This window comes from Lutra lutra, chromosome 5 (genome assembly GCF_902655055.1).
Source record: "Lutra lutra chromosome 5, mLutLut1.2, whole genome shotgun sequence".
Classification (NCBI taxonomy): Eukaryota; Metazoa; Chordata; class Mammalia; order Carnivora; family Mustelidae; genus Lutra; species Lutra lutra.
This window is the reverse complement of record NC_062282.1, coordinates 52812784-52828633: the sequence shown is the minus strand read 5'-3', so window position 1 is coordinate 52828633 and position 15850 is coordinate 52812784.

The following is a 15850-nucleotide window of genomic DNA, read 5'->3' as shown; positions in this document are numbered from 1 at the left end:
GCAACCTTGTTATTTATCCACAGCTAAATTTCTAGGTTTCTCACATTTCAGTATATACACTTTAAGTAAATATACTTATAATATACATATTTTGCTATACAGTGTATATATATTTTCAGTGTGTGTGTGTATATATATATACACACATATACTCAAATTTATATTTAATATATAAAACACATGCCTCAATACATTTTATGTATTTATATAAAATACAAAATTGTACTTACTATAAAATGTATATTTAAATATATATTTGTGCATTTCATATATATATGTTTTATACTATATATATACACACATATACTTAAAACACACCATTTAGTTTTCATATATTGAAAATGCAGTAATTATGTAATTAAGAAATTTGAGCACTATACCCAGTCTTTCTCACATCCTAAAGGTGTGCTCTAGGAATTCTCCTCTCACCTACATTATTTTTCATCCCCTAGAGGATCATCTTCATAAGCATATAAAAAGATATTGGCCTCCTTTTAAAAAATCATTAAACTCAATAATAAGAAAATACACTACTCAATAAAAAAATGGACAAAAGATCTGAGCAGACACTTCACCAAAGATATACAAATGCTTAATTTAAGCATATGAAAAGATGTTCCACATCATATATCATTTATGAAGTGTAATAAAAATAAAAATGAAATACTATGGTTAATACCTATCAGAATGGCTAAAATCTAGAATACTGAAAACACAATACTGGTGAGAATGTGGAGCAACAGGAACTCTTATTCATTACTGGTGGGAAAGCAAAATGGTGAAGCCACTTTGGAAGACATTTTGGTGGTTTCTTAACAAAACTGCTGAACATAATTTTACCATAAAATCTAGCAATTACACTCCTTGGTATTTATTCAAATGAGTTTCCAACGGACAGCATGTTTGTGTCTCCACAAAATTGTATACTGAAATCCTAATGCCAATGTGATGATATTTGGAAGTGTGGCCTTAAGGAAGTAATTGGATCTTGAGGGGAGGGCCTTCATGAGTGGACTTAGTGCCCTTAAAAGAGGCTGGAAAGCTAGCTATCTAGCTTTCTTTCCACCAAGTAAGGATACAAGAATTCAGCAGTCTGCCCTAAAAATCCTCTGTACTTCATGTATTCATCATCCCTACACCCTGGCAACCACTGACGTTTTCATAGCGATTTAATGTCACATGATTGGAATCAAACAGTACACAGGCTTTTCAGGTTGGTTTCTTTCACTTAGTCATATGCATTTATGCTTCCTCCATGCCTTTTACAGCTTGATAGCTCATTTCCTTTTAGCACTGAATAATATTTCATTGTCTGGATGTACCATATTATCCATTCACTACTGGAGGATATCTTGATTGCTTTCAAGTTATGGCAATCATGAATAAAGCTGCTATAAACATTTGTGTGGATTTTTGTGTGAATATAAGTTTTCAACTACTTTGGGTAAATACCAAGAAGCACAATTGCTGGATCATACAACAAGAGTATGCTTAGTTTTGTAATAAAACACCAAACTGTCTCCTAAAGTGGCTATAGCATTTTGCGTTCGCACCAGGAATGGATGAGAGTTTCTCCTACCTTACATCCTTGCCAGCATTTGGTGTTGTCTATCAGTGTTCTAGATTTTGGTCATTCTGTACAGTGGTACTTCACTTTTTTTTCATTTGCATTTCCCTGATAACATATGATGGAGAACATTGTTTCATATGTTTATGCTTATTTTCCATTTCACCAACTTCTTTGGTGAGCTATCTGTTAAATAAAATTAGTCAGGTTATTTTCTGATTTTTGGGTTTTAGAGGTCTTTTTATATTTTAGATGACAATCCTTTATCAGGTATGTCTTTTGTTAATATTTTCTCCAACCTGTGTCTTATCTCTTTGTTCCCTTGACAGTGCATTCACAGAGCAAAAAAAATCAGTTTTAACATACAGCTTATCAATTCTTTCTTTCATGATTGGGTCTTTGGTGTTTTAGCTTAAGAATCATGACCAAACACTACATCATCTAGATTTTCCTCTGTGTTTGCTTCTAGTACTTGTATAGCTCTAATAGCTTCTAATTTATCTGGGGGTGAGTTTTATACCCGTATAATCATATTATGTAGTCTTGTATTCTATAATTAGTATCTTCTCTTTACTTGCTTATGCTGGCTGATGCTTCCAAGACAATATTCAGCAATAACATTAACAGTGGGTCCTTTATTTTCTTTGTGTCTTTAATAGAAATGTCCTTGGAGTTTTGACAGTGGTGATGCTGATTTAGTGTTTTTATTATACATATTTTATAGGTAATCTAAAGTTATATTTTAAGTTGTCTCTTTGGCCTAAGGGTAGTTAAGTAGAAAGTAATTGTCTTTCTCTACTCAGATATACTTTTCCTGCTTTTTAATTAACTTTTGGCTAAATAGCACTTTGAGCAGTAAATTATTTCTATGAAACATCTACTTTCTGGCATCAACAGAACTTTATTTTGAGGCCTAATATGTGGTCAATTTTTGTAAATAGTATATAGTTCCTTGAAATATATTCTCTATTCTCATATCTATTATGTTCACCTTAACTAGCTTATCATTTATTTTTTCCTCACTTATTTCTAGGGTAATTTGAAATATAATGGACTGAAAAATGTTAGTCACACTATTATTTCTGTAAACATTTCTTTTCTTATTAATTTTATACCGAGTTTTGTTTCTATAACTCTTTGTTTCTTAAAGATTCATGACATAGAGATCTTAACTCTATCAAAATGGGATTGTTAAAAATCATTAGGTGTCCCACTTCTCTGAATGAGGTGGAAAACAAGGAACTACCTCTGTTTGTAGGTTAAAAAAATGATTTTTTTTGGTACAAAGATGTTATTTTGCATGAGGATATTGTTATTATACAGTAATTTTGCATAAGGATATTGATCTCAGAGTGTGAACTGCCAATGATTTTTTTATATAGTATTAGGAATAATTTTGCCTTAAGACACCCACATTTGGGGACGTTTGGGTGGCTCAGTCGGTTAAGTGTCTGCCTTCAGCTCAGGTTATGATCCCAGGGTCCTGGGATCAAGTCCTGCCATTGGGCTCCTTGCTGGGTGGGGAGCCTGCTTCTCACTCTGCCTGCCTCTTCCCCTGCTTGTGCTCTCTCTCTGTTTCTCTTTCTCTGACAAATAAATAAATAAAATGTTTAAAAAAAAAAAAAAGACATGCACACTTTTTTCAACCAAGGTCTTCTTTGTAAGCATAAATAACAAACTGAAAGATAGTCATCACAGTTTAGAAGTTTAATCTGAAGTCCATGGTACAGGATGGATTAACCCAGAAAGGATTGATCTTTACAGCCTCCTTATAGAAATTGATGTGGCAATTTACAAGAATTTTTGTGTGTTGTTTCAAAAATACATGAATATTTTCTTGATAGTCTGTATTAAATATTTTAAAGGAAGGGAAACCAAACTGTGCTAAGGACTTGATAACCCTTTTTCCTGATTCTTAAGATTCTTACGATATACTAATGTTTTCTTTCCTAATCTATATATAAAACAACCCAGTAAGAGCAAAACAGTAGGAAAAGTGCTATTTATCCCATTGAGAGGAATAAATAAGATTCTTTATAGATGAAGATGATGGCATTGAGGTTTTCTTACCTCAAAATAAAAGTTTGACCTCCTAAATAGATTAGTTGAGTTTATAAGTTTTATCTTGCCTACACATAATTTCCTGTGTTAAAGATTTCACAGATAAATCCAGAATACATAATGCAACACAGCAAGTGATAAAATGTATCTTAAGTTCAGGAACAGAACTGCTATTAGTCTTCTATGACAGTAAAACATTGCTGGACTGTGTTTGAACTCCACCTGCCATTAAGTATTATTCACACACAGCCACACTTAGACACTCATTAGATAAGTGAATATATTGAGAAAAGTAACATTTTAGTGATTATGAATGCTGGTGACTACAACAGTGATCTAGATTCTGCAGAATCCTTTTTTGTTTTGTTTTGTTTTTTAAGATTTACTGATTTATTTGAGAGGGAGAGAGACAGGAGCTATGGGAGATGTGGGGGCAGAGGGAGAGGAACTGAGAAGCCAGACATAGGGCTACATTTCAAGATTCTGAGATCACAATCTGGATGAAACCAAGAGTCTGAAGCTTAACCCACTGGGCTACTCAGGTACCCCTAGATTCTGCAGAATTCTTAATTCAAATTACAAAAGAAATGCTGCTGATAATAAAAATGGAAAACACCTCTACCTAATAGAAAACTTGTTCTTTAAGAGCAAAGCAATAAATACCATTTATCATTATATCTTGCACAGTACTTTGTATATTATAGATGTGTGATTCATGCTTGTGCATTGATAGATATATTAGGCTGCTATACAGCCAAGCTATTAAAAAAAAGCATCTATTTGTTATAGATTATCCACTGGCTACTAATTTAATGCAGTATCCTTAGGAAACTCTTCATATGAAATTCAATTAAATCCTTTCTTTTGAATAGAAATTTTTTACGTAGAGGGATAGTACTTTTCCCTCCTCACCACACCTCCTCATTGGAGTCAAGTACTCTACTGAATTGGAGGAAATGGATGTGACTTAGCAAAAGTATGTGTACAATTTATAAATATGTCTCAGTAGTTGGTTGAAAGTAAGAACTATACAAGTCAACAAATCCTGTGGCCAGCACGTCATTTTGGGCTTCACAGGAGATGAGGTAGTGTACCTTTATAGTGGATTATAACTTGTTTGACCAAATGTTTTCAGGTCTGAGTTCACATGTTTTTTTTTTTTTTTTTTAAGATTTTATTTATTCATTTGACAGACAGAGATCACAAGTAGGCAGAGAGAGAGAGAGAGAGAGAGGAGGAAGCAGGCTCCCCGCTGAGCAGAGAGCCCAATGCGGGGCTCCATACCAGGACGCTGAGATCATGACCTGAGCTGAAGGCAGAGGCTTTAACCCACTGAGCGACCCAGGTGCCCCTGAGTTCACATGTTTTATTTAAAAAAAAAAAAAAAAAAAAAGGCGCCTGACAGCCGAGGAAGACAGTGCAAAGATACCCATTCCTAGACAGCACCCCAGCTGACTCTCCATTGTGTGTCGTATCAAATAACCAGACACCAGTTCTTCATGCTGATGCTTCAAGAGGAGCAACTGGGCATCTCAGAAACAAAGTCAGGGAGACCCACCAGCAGCCGCTTCCCGGTTCAGCCAGGTCTGAATCCAAACAGGGGATCTCACATTGCTACACCCACGTGTGTCTCCTGGATACGAGCCTCGCTGTTTTCAAAGTTAGATGTTTTGAGGGCTTGTGTCTCAGAGGCAGGTCTTAAAAGTTAGGAATGCTGGATGTGAGTTTGAACCCTTCCCTCCTCAGGAAGAAGCTTCCAGTTTGAGCTCCTTCCCGCTTGTAGGTCGCCCCGCCGTGGTGGGGTTTCTGGCGGGACTGCGTCCTGGCCTCTCCCCTCTCCTACCTGATTTCATGTGGGCCTTCTCTCCTTCCTGCAGGCTTAGGTGTTGTTAAGCTGTTGTTACTCCTTAGAAGTTGTTCCACGCGTCTGTAGCACCTGTTTGTTTCCGGGAGGAGACGAGTTCGTGGTCCTCACGTCGCCATCTTGAATCGCAACTGCGCGTTTAGTCCAAGTGGAAGCAGCCGCGCTAGACACGGGAAGAAAGGCGCTCTACACACAGGCAGTGAAAGGAAGTGGGGACAGGTCTGTTTAGCATAAGAAGAGAAAGTTAAAAAAAAAAAAGGAATTAATGCTTGTACGATGTAGGGTCAAAAATAAAACAGCAGAAAATAAAAAAGTCCTTTTATTTTGTTTAAAATTAGTGGATTCCCATCTTATTCAGAGAAAAAAGGAACCTCTAAAACTGGTTGTCAATGATGTAGGAAGAGTGGATTTTAGGATATTTCACAGAGTCAGGAGACATTTTTGGTTGCCATCATGAGAGGGATGAGCGTGCTATTGGAATCTGGTGGGTAGAGGTCAGGATGCTGCTGAACATCCTATGGAGTACAGGACAGTCCCTCATAACAAAGAATCATCCAGCTCAATGTAGGTACTGAGGTTGAGAAAGACCTAAACGAGACCTCAAGACCCTTCTTAACAAGCTTGGGTCACTTCTTTCTTGTCTCCAATTGTCCATGAATTTGCTGAGCCCCAACCATAATGGCTTCCTCACTCTCTCTAATATGTTTCTTCCTCAAAAGGCTTATACTATTCCCCCTCTTTAGAAGCCACTTTCCTCAAATAACAGCATGGTCTATGTCTTCATCTCTTTCCGTGTTTTGCTCTCAGTAAGCACTTCTTGTACTCTCTGCTTAAACTTTTCATCACCATCTCTGTCCTCATGGCCTATGTTCCTTCCTTTCTCTATATTGCATTCATTTATTTTATTGCCTACCTCTCCCCACTATCATGTACACCTAAAGGGGAAGGAATTGTATCTATTTTGTTCCCTCCTGTATTCCTATTTCTGAGAATCGTATTTTTGAGGGAACGAATAAAAGGAAGAGCTGTACAAAATTTCTCATGTAAAGCATTATATCAGTATGAACAAAGAAAAATTTGGGACAAATTCATAGTACCTATAGGAAGACGAACTTCATTGAGTACAATCTATTAAAGCATCAAAAAAGAATTGATAGAGAACTCTATGTTGCAGATTTCTTTATGCTCAAGCAATGATAAAATAATCACTGAACAAGGATAAATAGATGAGATTCAAACATTGGCTCTTCAAGTTTCTGACAAGTTACAAGGTGGTAATAGGCACAAGCTTTGGACTTAGACTTATCCAGGGTTGGCTTCAGTTCTACCACTCTGCGAATTTACTGTGAATCCTTAGGAAAATTACTGAATCTCTCTGAGCATTACATTACTTTTTATCTACAATAAGGGTAGCAATAATATATTCTGCAAATTAGAGGAGTAAATAAGATATTCTGTGTGAAGTACTTCACACATAGTTAAATGCATATATTTGTTAATAATAATAATGATTTAAAAATAAATAATACTTACTAGTGTTAATATTTTTTCCAGAGTATATAACATTGTCTTTTTTATTTTGAGTATTTCAGATTTGTTATCTCTACCTTAATACCCACCATATTTTTCCTAGACTGTCCCTAAGGACAGAAGTTTAATCAATCCTCAGTGCCAGTACAGAATTATTATGCTACTCTTCTGTCAACCCAGGCCCTCTCTCAAAATACTTAGGATAAGTTCTCAGTCTCAATGCTGACATGCCTATCACATTTTAAGTGTTTAGAAATTGTATTTGCAGAATAAAAATAAGCATTTTATTTGTAGAAATTTTCCTATAGCTCTTCTTAACTGCTGTGCTGTGAGTCTACTACAGGGTATTACCAGATTCTGATCACTATGCAACATAAATTTTTGGTGTAAGTGGTAAAGATGATTATAGAGCAGGATATAGAGGGTCAAAATCTTGGTACAAGTAAAAAATTAGAGCTATTATCTGAAACTGATGCCAAAGACAATATTGTATAGGAGATGAAATGTTCAAACATTCACTTCCGAGTATATAAGAAAATGGCATCATGGAAGAAAACAATTCCACTCATTTATAAAGTGACCAATAGTGTGGATATATTTATTTATCCTATATATAGTTATGTAATGATTTATCCTATATATGATTATGTGGTGATTCTTGGTGACATATTAATGTCATTTTGATCATTAATTTTATATGTCAACTTGACTGGGCTAAGGTTCCTCGGATAGCCGATAAAACTTTATTTCTTATTGTGTTTGTGAGGGTGTTTCCAAAAGAAATTAGTATTTGAATCAGTAGACTGGATAAAGAAGGTTGCCCTTGCCAGTGCAGGTGGGTGTCATCCAATCCTTTGGGAGGCCTGAATAAAACAAAAAGGTAAGTAAGAGTGAGTTTGCTCTCTGCCTGAGCTGGGACATCCATACTTTCCCGACCCTGGACATTGAGCTGGGACATCCATACTTTCCTGCCCTTGGACATCAATCCTCCTGGTTTTGGGGCTTCCGAGTCAGACCAGGACATATATCACCAGTTCCCCTGGTTCTCAGGCCTTTGGACTTGGACTGAATTACATCACTGGCTGTGTAGACAGCAGATTGCAGGATTTATAGGCTTCCAAAATCATGTGAGCCAATTCCTGTAATAAATATCCTCCTCTGTATATCTATATATCCTATTGGTTCTGCCTTTCTGGTGAACCCTGACTAATACACAGGTGTCTGTCAGTTCAGGCTGCCATAACAGAACACCACAGGCTGAGTGGCTTAATCAACCGAAATTTATATCCTTACAGTTCCACAGGCTAGAAGTCTCAGATCAATCAACAGGATTGGTTTCTGGTGAGAAATGTCTGACTGGCTTGTAGATGCCCACCTTCTCTCTATGACCTCACATAGCTTTTCCTAGGGGTGTGCATGCCCAGAGGGAGAGAGAGAGAATGAGAGAGGGAGAGAGAGATCTTTCTCATTTTATGATCCATATTGTAAGATCCATTGGGATTAGGGCCCTATGCTTATGACTTCATTTAACCTTAATTACCTCCCAAAAGGTCTACAATTTAGGGAGATACAATTCAGTTCATAGCAATCCCTTCAGGTGTGTGCCCCCAAAATATGCCATTTAAAAGCATGCCATCCACAGGCTCAAAATGCTTGAGAATTAGACACTAAGGATCTCAGGATCCTCAACATCTTAATAATTACAATGCATCCTGTCACCCCCCCACCAATAATTCATTAGATTTAATGCCTCAATTATGTGTTTCAACAAATTCTGCAATTTTGTCATTTCATCTAGTAACTGATTAAAGTTGAGGAATTAACCTAAAAATTACACTCCTGACTTTTATTCCATAGGTCATCCCCTTCTAGTGTCCAGGTACCACAATACTATAATGTATCCAGTAAAAACTTAATAAATCTTTAACTACATTTGGCTCATAGTATCCCTACTGATGATGGTAAGCTAGGGTGGTTCTGCTGAAACTCTTACACTGTCTCAATTCCTATCATTATACCTTCTGGATTTTCTGATAACTATATTTTAGTCACCTGAATCCAACTTTTTTCCCCCTCAACTGATAGAGGAAAGGAAAATGAGAGAAGGAAACAGGGAGAGAAGAGAAATAAGAAAGAGGGAAGAAGAAGAGGGAGGAAGAGAGGGAGAGAGAGGAAGGGAGAGGGAAATAGAGAACAATTTAAAAGAGGAGGTGATTTCATTGGCCACTTCTCACCATGGGTATATGGGCTGGAGTGACCTTGAAATGACAGAGTCAGTTTCCTGTTTTCTCATTCATTCTCAAATACTCAGATACTCAGAGTATATCATGTGATAGGGGATTCTAGGATTTATAGATATATAATTTTTTATCACATCACCTTTTAGTATGAACATAGTGGACGTATTGTATATTTTATTTTACATGGACATTTTAAAGAATTACAACCTATTTCTGACAGTATATAATTCTTACCTTACCATTTGGCTTTGAAAACAAAACCCATTTCCTATGTTTCCATTGCATAAATCCTAATTTCAGAAAAGTTAAATCTGTAATATTTTATATCATAGAGACAGGACGAATTTTTCAAACTAAAGTAGCTGCATAGAGACAACTGTATTATCATTAAGAATTGGTACTTCACATCTTCTCCAACACTTGTTGTTTACTATCTTGTTGATTTTGGCCATTCTGACTGGTGTAAGGCCACAGTCACCAAACTGTGGAAAGAGCCAAGATGCCCTTCAACAGACGAATGGATAAAGAAGATGTGGACCATATATACAATGGAGTATCGTGCCTCCATCAGAAAGGATGAATACCCAGCTTTTGTGTCAACATGGATGGGACTGGAGGAGATTATGCTGAGTGAAATAAGTCAAACAGAGAGAGTCAATTATATGGTTTCACTTACTTGTGGAGCGTAGGGAATAATATGGAGGACATTGGGAGATGGAGAGGAGAAGCGAGTTGGGGGAAATCGGAGGGGGAGACAAACCATGAGTGATTGTGGACTCTGAGAAACAAAAAGGGTTTTGAAAAGGGGGGTGTGAGTGGGAAATTGGGTGAGCCAGTGGTGGGTGTTAAGAAGGACACGTGTTGCATGGAGTACTGGATGTGGTGCATAAACAATGAATTTTGGAACACAGAAAAAAATAAAATTAAATTAAAAAAGAAAAAAGAAGAATTGGTACTTCTCAAAAGAATAGTAGCTAAATTATCTGTAGTCTCTTCTACAGCAATATAAATGTTGATTTTTAAAAATAACAGTTCTCCATAATTTAGTCCTCCACACATTATGAAGTCTCACAAAAAAGCTTTTCAAATATGTTTGTCCTTCCTTTAGGTGAAAGAGCCTTTGGAAAGGTACGATGTCTTACTAGAATTATAACAAAATGATAAGCAGTGGTTCCTGGGGTTGCAATAGTGAACTATATGACAAGTAAAATTAGTCAAATATTCCTTATTTAATTACATTATTAAGATAGAGTCATTAATGGAGTTTCGCATCTTTTTAACTTCGGGCATTATATATGGAGGCCATATAAAGAACACATCTAGGGGGCACCTGGGTGGCTCAGTGGGTTAAGCCTCTGCCTTCAGCTCAGGTCATGATCTCAGGGTTCTGGGATCGAGCCCCGCATCGGGCTCTCTGCTCAGCGGGAAGCCTGCTTCTCCCTCTCTCTCTCTTCCTGCCTTTCTACCTACTTGTGATCTCTCTCTCTCTGTCAAATAAATAAAATATTAAAAAAAAAAGAACACATCTACAAGTATCGTCAAGTAGTATTTTCAAAGATGCCTGAACTATTGGAACAAAATCACTCTGATTTCATGTGTTTTTGTTTTCCACTTAAATTAATCCTCAGCTGAGAAAAGTGGTTCTTAATACTTATGACTATAGTTGTGTTAATTCAGATAATGAAAATAAGGTTATCAGCAGGAAAGAACAGCTTTGTGTCCTGAATTGCAGTTTTCTTATATCTTACAGAGGAAATTAAATATTCACATTGTCTCCATGTAGAGAGATTTTGTGGTAGGAATAGACACTGTAATTTGTCTGCGGTACAAATATTCCTATATAGATCACACTCACTCAGGAAATGCCCAGAATCTAAATTACAATACAACTATTTCAGTCAAGATGGATTCAAAACCCAAACTGTAAAATCATCAGGGTCCTCAGAATACACAAATGTGTGTGTGTGTGTGTAGATGTAGAGATATATGTGTATATATATATGTAAATCAGGGACTTAAAACATAGACCCTAATATACTTGGAGATAAATATATTGTATATACCACTCTTTACTTTGGTAATACAGATAAAAAGAAGAAAAAGAAGGCATGATGAGAAAATAAGAATCATAAAGAAGATAAAATCACCATTTCAGGTATAAATGAAATGTAGCTATCTCTATATTAACATCTTGGTGATTATAAAGCTTTCATTTTGATTTGTTTTCCAAGCTGTCAAGAAAAGCACGCTCACGTGTTGTACTTATTGAATGCCATTACCTGAATATTAACAATTAAGCTGCCTTTAAGAGATACAAAGTGATAGAAATTCTGAGTGTTCTTTCTTCACTACCCTTTCGTGTTTATTTGTAGATTTGGGTTGATAGAATGTTTACTGAATTATGAAAGGTTACTTTAAAAATGACATGCACTTTTTCCTGTTTTTACTCTACCTCTTTTAAGAAAAATTCTAGACCATAGTGAAAAATTCACCCCAGTAATAGCCTAAAGAATAGTCATTATTTTGAAAAGAAGATAGCAATTGCTTAAGCAGTATTAGCAATACCGTATGGTGAGACGAATTCCATCAAGCCCTTTCATATACAAGCCATAGCTACATAATACCTCCCAGGAAAAGAAAATAAGAGTTTTGTATGTCTGTAGAATAAATAGTAGAGGAAGACTGAAATAGTCTATTAATAACCTAAGAGATTTTCCCCTCAATTCCCTGTTTTCAACTATCCTTTACTGCTTTAGCATTTCTTTCAGTATTTGCTGCAATTTTAAGATTTTCTCCAACCTGGGGCACCTGGGCTCAGTGGGTTAAGCCTCTGCCTTCGGCTCAGGTGATGATCTCAGGGTCCTGGGATACAGCCCCCCATCAGGCTCTCTGCTCAGCAGGGAGCCTGCTTCTCTCTCTCTCTCTCTCTCTCTCTCTCTGCCTGCCTCTCTGCCTACTGGTGATCTCTCTGTCAAATAAATAAATAAAATCTTTAAAAAAATAATAAAAAATTAAAAAAAGATTTTCTCCAACCTCACAGCATATAATCTTAATAATAAATAAAAATAAATAAAATCAACTATTTGAGAGAGGTTTTTCCCCCTGTGTAATTTTCTATAGTGGCTTAAGAAACTATCAACAAAAGCTTTGAACAACAGCTTTAAATCTGAATCATTTTGCTGTAAATGGATTTTGGTATAAAATTATTGCCTCTCTTAAGGTTTACAGAAGACATAGAGAAACTATGTGTGTTATAAATTTAACTTTGAGGAAAAGCTCCAAAAGAGTTTTTAAAATGCCAGGGCATCTGGGTAGCTCAGTTGTTGGTTAAGTGTCTGCCATTGGCTCAGGTCATGATCCCGGGGTCCTGGGATAGGTCCAAGTCAGGCTCCCTGATCAGCAGGGGATCTGCTTGTTCCTCTCCCTCTGTCCCTCTCCACCCCCCCTCCCCAGCTCCTGCTTATGCTTTCTGTCTCTCAAATAAATAAATCTTTTAAAGGAGTTTTAAAAATGCAAAAAAAAACTAGGGAAAATAATGTGTTCCCTTGACCTTCTTCAAAGAGTGAACAATTTTACAATATTTGTGAGCTAAGGAAAACACTTGTATAAATGGAGATCCCTGAAGTCTTTGCCTCTCCAGCATGCTTGTGTTGTGGGCAGTGAAATGGAGATACAAGTAAAGATGTTCTTCCTATTCAGATACAAACAGTTTCCAGTACAGATTTTACATTTGACTTTAAAGAACAATACCCCCTCCCATGTGCATCTAAAAGAAAGTGCTGTGAAATACTGCCTTCAGCTATTATAGTTTGCCTGAAACATAGTATTATATTTTATGTATTTGATTTTTATGTGCATTTTGTCCAGATTTGGTATCAATTATAATGTCAGTAGGTGGAATGCTATAAAATTAAGTAAATGCTGAGACCCACAGAGTTCAATTCTATACAAAGCATGGCAACTGACTCACTACGGAAACCAAAAAATCACTTGACCTCTTGTGCCTTCCATTTTCTTATCTACAAAAAGAGAATAATGGTACTCCCTCATGTGGATTTTACTGAGATTCCCAAGAGACTCAGAAGGTAGATTTCAAGGGCTTTGAAATGTATAAAACACAAAGACAGCAATAAAATATTATCAATAAAATGATGAAAATAAGTGAAATTTTATAGCACGAATAGACTGACAAATAGAGATTTCTGTTATTTTGCTTCTGTGGTTAAATTTGGGAAAATTTGTCATTTTTTTATTATACACTAACAAATGGTACATACTCATTGAGATTTATTTCAAAAGGAAGGCCTTTAAATTTATTTGAAATGTGTACATTTTAATGTTTTCCAACCCATGAACATAAACGTCTTTTCATATATTTACATTTTCTTTAATTTCTTTTTTCAATGTATTGTACTTTTTAGTATAGTTCTTTCATCCCCTTGGTTAAGTATATTCTTAAGTATTTTATTCCTTTTGACACTATTATAAATGGGAGTGTTTTCTTAATTTCCTTTTCACATATTTCATTGTTAGTGTATAGAAATGCAACTGATTTCTGTATGTTGATTTTGTATCTTGCAGATTTGCAACCTAAATATGAATCAGTACATGAATGGATAAAAAAAAATGTGGTATCTACACACACACACACACACACACAATGTAATATTATTCAGCTTTAAGAGAAGAAGGAATCCTATTATTTGCAACAATGAGAATAGACTTGGGAGACATTGTCCTAATTAAATAAAGAAGTCAGTCACTGAAGGACTAACTGCATAATTCCACTTTTATGTGATATCTGAAATAGTCAAACTTACAGAAGCAGAACATAGAATAGTGGTTTCCAGGGTACAGAAGGAGGGGACATAGGGAGTTGTTAAATGGGCATAAAGCTAGGGTTGTAAAAGATGAATCAGTTCCAGAGATCTGCTGTACAGCATATTACCTATAGTTAGCAGTACAGTATTGTGTACTTAGAAAGGGTAAGAGTAGGCCTCATATTCATGTTCTTACAACGGTAATAGGAAGGAAGGAAGGAAGGAAGGAAGAAAGGAAAAAAGGGATACTTAGAAACTTTTGGAGGTGACAGATATATTTATAACGTTGACCGTGGTAATGGTATCCCAGTTGTATGTTAATGTCCAAACTCATAAAACTGTATATATTAAATATATACAACTTTTTGTATATAAATTATACCTCCAACACAGTTGCAAAAAATTTTAGATATAGACACAAACACAGGCACAGGCACACAAACACACTAATACACTAGAGGATATACTATACAAAATACATAAATAACCTACTGTTATAAATTATTGATGTTACATTCCAGAACCCCTTTTAAATAATATGAGAATTGAAACTGATTTTTAAAACAGAAAGAAGAGTAAAATAAATTGAAAATAAACTTTTAACAAAGCTTGCAAGAAAGTTGTTTTATTATTAATCCATATTGCTATGGAAGTAAATAAGTTGAATCAGGTAAACAGGAAGCTTATAGACCTGACTGCTTGAAAGAAATATTCTGCACAGCATTATTTAAGTTTGTTTGTTCTGTTCACTAATTTAAAATGTTAGTCTTTAAAATTAATTCATTTAAAATTACTTAAAATCACTAAGCTTATCTTCTGAGTAATTGACCTCATAGGTAAACACTTGGTTCATTTAAAAAGGAAATAGGGTAGGCACTGCTGCAGTTTCATGAATCTGGAATTTATGCTAAAACAAAAAAGGAAACAATTTTGGCACTTAATAAATGGGGGAACATTTTCATCTATTGATTTATATTCCTAAAAGCAGTTCAAACACTTATTTCCTAGAGGTGGCATATAGTAAATATGGAATATGGACCTTGGTTTCTCATATCATCTGGAGAAGAAATAATTGATATCACTGATTTGTTGAGCTCACAGCAGCTGATTAGCTATGTTAATTTTAACCTGAAGGCTTTTATTTTTACAATAAATATATTCTCTGCTTTCCTACCAAAGCTCAGGATGGAGTTTTTACATCACTGTGCATAGATTCATGATTGACAGCTTCTTGTAATTCTCATTTTGGACATAATTCTGATCGGGAGTGATCATCTGAACAATCTACATTCCATAAATAAGCACTTAGGTTGGCATGTCTATCTCACGATTAATATAAATGGTGTTTGTTTTCAGATGTCAGAAAGATTGTCTGTTTCAGGAGCCATTGCTCTTCTGTATTGAAAGGTCAATATATCCTGATGCTTCTATAAGTATCCAAACCCCAAACGCCCAGAGAGAACCACTGAACAATAGAATAGAAAGTGAAAGAGCTCAAGTCAAGGGCATACCAAGCAGTAGAGATATGTGGGTGAATCACTTTACTACTCTGGTTTTCATTTTTTTTTAATAAAATAAATTTTGGATTAATTGTTGTCTATGATTCCCTCCTGCCTTGTTGTTCCATAATATGTGTCTGAAATTTTGCTGAATCCTTTGAGATGCAGCTGCCAAACAGTGAAAATTTGGTTCCTCAAGGGTTGTTCTGAGTAGAGTTGCACCATGTATTCACTAAAATTTGCCTCTTTTAATCCTTTCTGTAGCTTTT